We start from the raw sequence: 8,272 nt of genomic DNA on the forward strand, positions 1-8,272 counted from the left end.
TCTCACTATTTTACTGGTATGTGGGGGGAATTTTGGGTTCAGGGTGATGTTTGGCAGAGGAGGATGGAGACTGTCTCTGTCCCTCTCACCCCACTCGGTGCCCAGTGAGGGTCTCTGTCCTTGTCCCCTTGGGATTCTTGGGAGATGCTTGTGGGGGTTTGGGGGTGTCTTTGTCCCTCTCACCCCGATGATGCTTGGGCTGGGTCACACCAGGGATGAGAGGGACAGAGACCCCCCCCCGGCCTCCCCAGGTGTGAGAAGGTCAGAGAGCCCCCCACCCCCCGAGCACACTCAGCGGTGAGAGGGACACAGAGCCCCTGGTCCCCCACCCTACACAAGCATTCCCTGGGGCGAGAGGGATGGAGACCCCTGAGCATCCCCCAGGGCGAGGGGGACAGGGACCCCTGAGCATCCCCTGGGCTGAGAGGGACAGGGACATCCCCCGAGCATCCCCTGGGCTGAGAGGGACAGGGATGTGAAGGATACAGAATGTTTTGTTCACTAAATATCAAGTAGCAGGAAACCAGCTGCCTATACCTAGATAAGAGCCAGAGACAAATATGTGCTTGCCTAATCCCTATCTGTACTTGCTTAATCAGCTTTTAGTTCCAGGACCTTGAGCATAATGACCATATAAGGAGGGGTCAACCAAAAGACACCGGAGGATGACTACTAGCCTTCATCCTGCGACCACCAGGAGGAAAAAAAGAGCCCCTAGCAACAAGTCACACATGCGCAGAATACCATGAAAAAGACACGTTAACCGGAAAAGAGACTGTATAAGAAGGAACTGGAACTGGCGGAAGGTGCGGCAGTTGGTGGAGCGGAGACTCCCCTCCCGCCCAGCGCTGTAATTGCTTTTGCCTTGCTTGCTTGCTGTTAATAAATAAAATTGTAATTAGCAGATTGAGTCCCGGAATTTATTACAAATTGGTGCCGTGACTCGGATGCAACTTGTACGGCGGGGTAACGGCTCTACCGGGGAGGCGCCCCGCCGATCTGTCGGCGGCCCTGGTGGTCCCGATCCCTACCTCGGTTGCACCGACGAACCTAAATTCAAGGCATTAGGCAAAGGAAGCCGGCAGACCCTGTAAATTTTGTGCACAAAGGTCCGGACGAAGACGCAGGACGCGTGAGTATCTGTGCGGAAGGATTCGTTCGGTCTGGGTTGGGTATCCTGGAGTGCTGCGAGTGTGTGCATGAGAGGGGAACCGGCAGCTCGGATTCTCCAAGCGAGTGTGGACCCTCAGTAGTGCGGTTCTCATTGCCCGTGAGGGCGTGAGCCACGAACCAGGGGAAGCGAGTGAATCTGCACCACAGACGCGCTTGAGGGCACTCCAGAAGATGGGACAGGGGAAAAGCAAGCCCTCCGTACCCATAAAACTTCCCCCGGTGCCTAGAGATAGCCCACTGGGGTTTATGTTAGATAATTGGAGACATTACCCTAGCACAGGGGGTAAGGATAAAGCTAAAATGATTCATTATTGTATAGAAATATGGGGCGGGAAGGAAATTTCCCAGGGTGTTTTCTGGCCTATATTTGGATCATCTGAAGGATGGGTAAAGCAGAAACTTAACACCTGGGTGAATACAAAAACTCCTTTTAGTCAGGAAGAGAGTGATTATGCTAGCGTTTGGGCAGCAACACCTGAGGGTGAAGTGCTCCTGTTTCCCCTTAAGGAAGGAAAGCGAAAGAAAGATAAGAATAAGGAAGAAGACATCCCTTTGATCCCTCCCCCCTATGTACCCCCTCAGGATCCCCAACCCCCAAATGCGCCTCTAAGGGAGCCCCAGGGGGTGGGAGGTAACCCCGAGCCCCGAGAGGAAGAACAGGGACCTATGACTACGGGCCGGGCCAGACAACATAACTTATACCCATTAAGGGAAATGCCCATGGGAGGCCCGGGTCCTCAACCCGCAATAGGATTCATCTCAATACCCCTTAGTTCTAATGATGTACGGGAATTCAAGAAGGAGATGGGGAACCTCCTGGAAGATCCACTGGGGGTAGCAGAAAGGTTAGACCAGTTTTTGGGGCCCAGTATATACACTTGGGGTGAGTTACAGGCCATATTAAATATTCTTTTTACAGCCGAGGAAAAGAATATGATTAGGAGGGCAGGAATGCGAATATGGGACGCACAACATGCGCAAGGACCTTTAGCAGATACTAAGTGGCCTCTGCAGGATCCCAATTGGAATCACCAGCAGCAGGCAGACCGAGGTCACATGCAGGATCTGAGAATAATCATAATACAAGGAATTAGAGAAGCAGTGCCTAGAGGGCAGAATATTAACAAAGCATTCAATGAAAGACAAAAGAAGGAAGAGACACCCACAGAGTGGTTAGAGCGCCTGAGAAAGAATCTGCAGATGTACTCGGGTTTAGACCCCGAAACACAACTAGGACAGGCATTGTTGAAGACACAGTTTGTGGCTAAATCATGGGAAGATATCAGGAAAAAGCTGGAAAAGCTAGAAAATTGGCAAGATAGAGGTTTAGATGAATTGTTGAGAGAAGCACAAAAAGTGTATGTTAGAAGGGATGAAGAGAATCACAGGAAGCAAGTAAAAATGATGGTGGCGGCAGTTAGGGAGACAAGAGGAAACGATCCTCCTCCTCCTCGCAAACCGCGTCAAATGCCCCAGAGAAATGGGGGAGGGGACACACGAGTAGAGAAAAGGGATGTAAATGTGTGTTTTTATTGTGGAAATAGAGGGCACTTTAAGAGAAACTGCAGAAAAAGGCTGAAGGATGAGAGGATGTTTAAAGAAGATTAGAGGGGTCAGGGGCTCTATTTGCTGGGGGCACGGAAACATCAGGAGCCCTTGATAAAAATTAAGATAGGTCCTCAGCAGCAGGAATTTGAGTTTTTGGTAGACACTGGAGCGGAACAGTCCACGATACAAGTATTGCCCGCCGGGTGCAAAATTTCCCGGGATACTGGCCAAGTGGTTGGGGCAAAAGGGGAACCCTTTGAGGTCCCCATTATAAAGAATGTATTAGTAGAAACAGGATCTAAAATGGGAATAGGGAGCCTTTTATTAGTTCCAGAAGCTGATTATAATTTGTTAGGAAGGGACTTAATTATAGAGATAGGCATTAATGTAGAAGTAGTGAATAAAGAATTAAAAGTTAGACTTTGTCCCTTGAGAATGGAGGATGAAGAGAAGATTAATCCAGAAGTATGGTACACCCCAGAGAGTGTGGGAAGACTCAAAATACCTCCCTTCTCGGTAACCATTAAAGATCCTGAGGTGCCGATAAGGGTCAAACAATACCCCATTTCTCCAGAGGGAAAAAGGGGATTAAAACCCGAAGTTGACAGGCTACTGAGTAAAGGTCTTTTAGAACCTTGTATGTCCCCTTTTAACACCCCTACCTTGCCAGTAAGAAAGGCAGATGGGTCATACAGACTAGTTCACGATCTAAGGGAAATAAATAAAAGAACAGTAGCGCGCTTCCTGGTAGTGGCCAAACCTTATACCTTATTGAACAGATTAGGTCCCGAAAATCAGTATTATAGTGTAATTGATCTTAAAGATGCATTTTGGGCATGCCCCCTAGACGAGAAAAGTAGAGACTATTTTGCCTTTGAGTGGGAAGACCCAGTAACACATAGGAGACAGCAATTAAGATGGACAGTGCTCCCCCAGGGATTTACAGAGTCTCCAAACTTATTTGGACAAGCCTTAGAGCAAATCCTGCAAGAATATCAGACTAGAGAAGGAGTGGTCCTCATTCAGTATGTAGATGACCTTTTAATTGCAGGAGGAGCAGAGGACAAAGTACGAGCAGACAGCATCAGACTATTGAATTTTCTCAGTGTTAAAGGACTAAAAGTATCTAAGGCAAAATTACAATTTGTGGAAGAGGAAGTGAGATATTTAGGCCATTATCTGAGTAAAGGAGAAAAGAAAATAGACCCTGAAAGAGTGAAAGGGATTCTATCCATACCACCCCCTAAGAACAAAAGACAAGTGAGGCGGTTACTGGGTCTAGTGGGGTATTGTAGACAGTGGATTGAGAACTATAGTAACAAGGTTAAGTTCTTATATGATAAGTTAAGCCAAGAGGGTTTAATAAAGTAGAGCGAGGAGGATGACCAACATCTAGGAGTATTGCAGCATGATCTGGTCAATGCCCCTGTCCTGAGCCTACCGGATTTAAAAAGAACTTTCTATCTATTTATAAATGCTGACAATGGAACGGCCCATGGAGTATTAACCCAAGAATGGGCTGGAAAAAAGAAACCTGTGGGGTACTTATCAAAATTGTTAGATCCTGTCAGTAAAGGGTGGCCCACCTGCCTGCAGGCAATAGTAGCTTGTGCTCTCCTGGTAGAGGAGGCTAACAAGATTACCCTCAATGGAGAACTAAGGGTATTATCCCCTCATAATATTAGAGAAATTCTACAACAAAAAGCAGACAAATGGATAACTGATGCCAGACTCGAAGTATGAGGGGATCCTATTAGACTCCCCGAAATTAACCCTGGAGGTAACAACGCTACAAAATCCTGCTCAGTTTTTGTATGGGGAGCCCAATGAAGCTAAATTGGCCCATGATTGCCTGTTAACCATAGAAGAGCAAACTAAAATAAGACCAGATCTTGAAGAAGAAGAATTAGAAGAAGGGGATAGATTGTTTGTAGATAGATCATCTCGAGTAATCAATGGAAAAAGAGTATCCGGTTATGCAATAATGGGAGGGGAAGAGTTTAAGGTGATAGAATCAGGACCATTGAATAGATCCTGGTCCGCACAAGCCTGTGAGCTTTATGCTGTGTTACGAGTACTGCAATTATTAAAGAATAAGTTAAGAACAATATACACTGATTCTAAGTATGCCTATGGGGTTGTGCACACGTTTGGGAAAAAAAGTAAGGTGTAGAGACCCCAAGTGTCACTGTTATCCGTTTGTATGCTACATCTGTAAAGTATGTGGGGACAAGTGGTGGAGCCACTGTAGGCGAGGGATTCCCCCTAGAGGGGTTTGTATTCCTTGCTGGACGCTCCAGCGGAACCTAACTGATTGGATCTTAAAGTATAGGGTGGTGCATGAAGGATTAATAAAAGAATCTGAAGAATGGTGGAAAATCTTTGCATACGGGATTGAGCCAAAGTATTATTGCTATCATCCTAATGAGCCAATCCCCTTTATAGTTGAAATTATTAATTGCACCTGTCGTATCCACCTGAAGGGAATCCGGTGTGATACACCTCAGGTTAAGAACTGTAACTGGGACTCCTATGTTAAGAGGCAAAAAGAGCGACAGAGCTGCCCCCAGGGGTCTCCTGAAGAATACTCTTGCTGCCGAGAAGATGGTACCCCTCGTGGCTCGAAGCAACCGAGTCGACGAGCGAGGCAGAAGAGTAGAAAGCTGTGGAGGAAAGAACCCCCAGAATGGGATAATAAAACTATGCTCATGGAAATGCCTCAGAAGTGAGATTAAGAGCAAGGATCCCTGGAGGGAGGGCAGGTCGCAGTGTGTAAATTGGAGGAATCCTCGAACATACTTTTGTACTCCTCACGCCTTTAGTGATGCTCGTTGCTTGACCTGGCATATTACCCTTCTTGTGCTTACATTATATTTAAATGAAGCTAGCGCAACAGAATCCCTATCACACCAACCATTTAAATGGTCATTAATACGGTGGGAAGATCAGAAGGTTATACAAACAGTAACTACGCCAAGTAACCCAAGCTTTAGTTGTCAACTCTGTGATCTTATACAAGTAAAACCATGCCTGAACAAAAAAGGATTTTATTTCTGCCCAGCATCTAACCCAGGGAAAACCTATTGTAACTGGCCTGGACACTACTACTGTGCATACTGGGGCTGTGAAACAGTCGCCTTTGGGTTTTCCCCTGGAGGAGGAAAAGACAAATATATCAAGGTCGGGTGGAGGCCCAGCGGGTGTCAGCCCCCAGAGGACCATTGATTTTGTTAGTGCTTGGACTCACCTTTGGACCATGTATATTTAATAAACTAATTTCTATAGTAAGAAGCCGCTTAGAAGCAGCACACCTTATGCTTGTCAGAGCTAAGTATGAACGAATACTTGAAGAAGAAAACTTAGAAACATTAGAACTGGCTAAACAAGAATTACAAAGATTCGGTGAACAAAAATGAATAAAGAAGAGAAATGGGGGATTGTGAAGGATACAGAATGTTTTGTTCACTAAATATCAAGTAGCAGGAAACCAGCTGCCTATACCTAGATAAGAGCCAGAGACAAATATGTGCTTGCCTAATCCCTATCTGTACTTGCTTAATCAGCTTTTAGTTCCAGGACCTTGAGCATAATGACCATATAAGGAGGGGTCAACCAAAAGACACCGGAGGATGACTACTAGCCTTCATCCTGCGACCACCAGGAGGAAAAAAAAAGAGCCCCTAGCAACAAGTCACACATGCGCAGAATACCATAGAAGAGACACTTCAACCGGAAAAGAGACTGTATAAGAAGGAACTGGAACTGGCGGAAGGCACGGCAGTTGGTGGAGCGGAGACTCCCCTCCCGCCCAGCGCTGTAATTGCCTTTGCCTTCCTTGCTTATTAATTAATAAAATTTTGTGATTGGCAAAATGGAGTTCCTGGATTTGTCACATATTTATCACAGAGAAGCTCTTCCCACACTGGGGACACTCGTAGGGCCTCTCCCCGGTGTGGATGCGCCGGTGGGTGACGAGGGTGGAGTTGTACTTGAAGCCTTTTGTGTAGTCAGGGCAGCAGAAGGAGCACTCCTCTGTGTGCTTGCGCTGGTGCCCGAGGAGACTGGAGCTCTTCCCACCCTCAGGACACTCGCAGGGCCTCTCCCCAGTGTGGATCCTCTTGTGGCAGAGCAGGCTGGAGCTCCAGCTGAAGCTCTTCTCACATTCCAAGCACTTCTTGGGCTTCTCTCTGCCATGAAGCTGCTCATGAAGCCCCAGCTCTGAGCTCTGGCTGGATCTGCAGCTGCCTTCCCAGCACAGGGTGGGTCTTTCCTCCTCAGAGCACCCTGGGCTGCGTTTGCAGCCCCTCCAGTCACTTCTCAGCCCCTTCCCAGCCCCGGCTGAGTTTAAGCCCTGTGTGCCTCTGTGCTGTGCCCGGGCTGGCTGCAGGCAGTGCCCCAGCCCTGCTGGGCTGTGCCCAGGAGCTGCTCCTGGCCAGAGCTGTCTCTCTGCAGCGCTGCCGCTTGCCAGGAGCTGCCTCTGTGCCAGGAGCCCGGCCCAGCTCAGCAGCACACACACAGCACAAGGACTGGAATGACCCTCTTGGGGCTTGGTGCTGAGGCCCTGAACATCAGTCCCTGACAGGGACTGGCAGAAACCTCTCAAGGATTCAAGTCAGAATTGAACTTCAAAGTTTCTGGAAGTTTTCATGGGTCCCAGTGAGGGCCACGACTGAGAAAGTGTCCCCAGGCTGCAGTCAGAGCAGAGAACTGGAGGCAGGGATGACAGGGGGGGACAAAGAGAAGCCAAGTCTTGGTGCCCTGGGGCACAGCATCGTCTGTGCCACCAAGGGCTGGGAGGAGACACCTTGTCCTGAGACCCTGGGGCCTCCTGGGCACAGCCCCAGCACGGCTGGGCACTGTCAGCTCCTTGTCCTGCCCTCAGCATCCCCCCACATCCCAGTGGCCTCAGGGATCTGCTGGAAGGAGTCCCTGGGGAGCCTTGGTCAGGAATGGCCCTGGGGGGCTCCTCAATGCTCCCAGGGACTGCAGGGTTTTCAAAGGACTTTGGCTTTTGCCTGGGAGCCTCTGAGAGCTTTGTGCAATCTTGGCCCCCAATTATCTGCTCTAATGAGGCCCTGGAGATTCTTTGTCAGTAACAACACTCAGTGGGGCTCATTAATGCTTCAGGGTACTCAGGGGTAATTTAAGTACTTCTTTTTGACACTGACTCTCTGAGAGGTTTGTGCAATCATGGCCTCCAATTATCTCCAATTACTTTAACGAGTCCCTTGAGAGCTTTGCAGTGACACTCAGTGGGGCTCATTAATGCTCTGAGATACTCAAGGGTTTTAAGGTACTTTGGATTTTCCTTCCCACACTGAGGCTCTGAGAGGTTTTTGGGCAATCTGGCTTCCAAGTCTCTCCTCCAAGGAGTCCATGAGGAGCCTGTGTTGAGGATGGACCTCAGTGGGACCCATGAATGCCTCCAGACACTTTGGGTGTTTCCTCTGCCTTTGACTCCTGGAAAGGTTTGTGCAATCTCCTCTCAGGCCCTGAGCTTCCAGGGCTCAGCCCCAAATGCACCACAGGGCTCATTAGGATCAAGCAAGTG

The 8,272-nt window shown here is 48.4% G+C and overlaps 1 long non-coding RNA gene across 1 annotated transcript; it reads left to right on the plus strand.

Moving 5' to 3' along the window:
- Positions 1–480: 480 nt before the first annotated feature.
- LOC125319074 lies at positions 481–6,631 on the plus strand. Its single transcript, XR_007200588.1, has 2 exons — positions 481–1,132; positions 6,285–6,631. It is a non-coding gene; the product is annotated as an uncharacterized LOC125319074 (long non-coding RNA).
- Positions 6,632–8,272: the final 1,641 nt, after the last annotated feature.

This window comes from Corvus hawaiiensis, chromosome 35 (genome assembly GCF_020740725.1).
Source record: "Corvus hawaiiensis isolate bCorHaw1 chromosome 35, bCorHaw1.pri.cur, whole genome shotgun sequence".
In the NCBI taxonomy this organism is placed as follows: domain Eukaryota; kingdom Metazoa; phylum Chordata; class Aves; order Passeriformes; family Corvidae; genus Corvus; species Corvus hawaiiensis.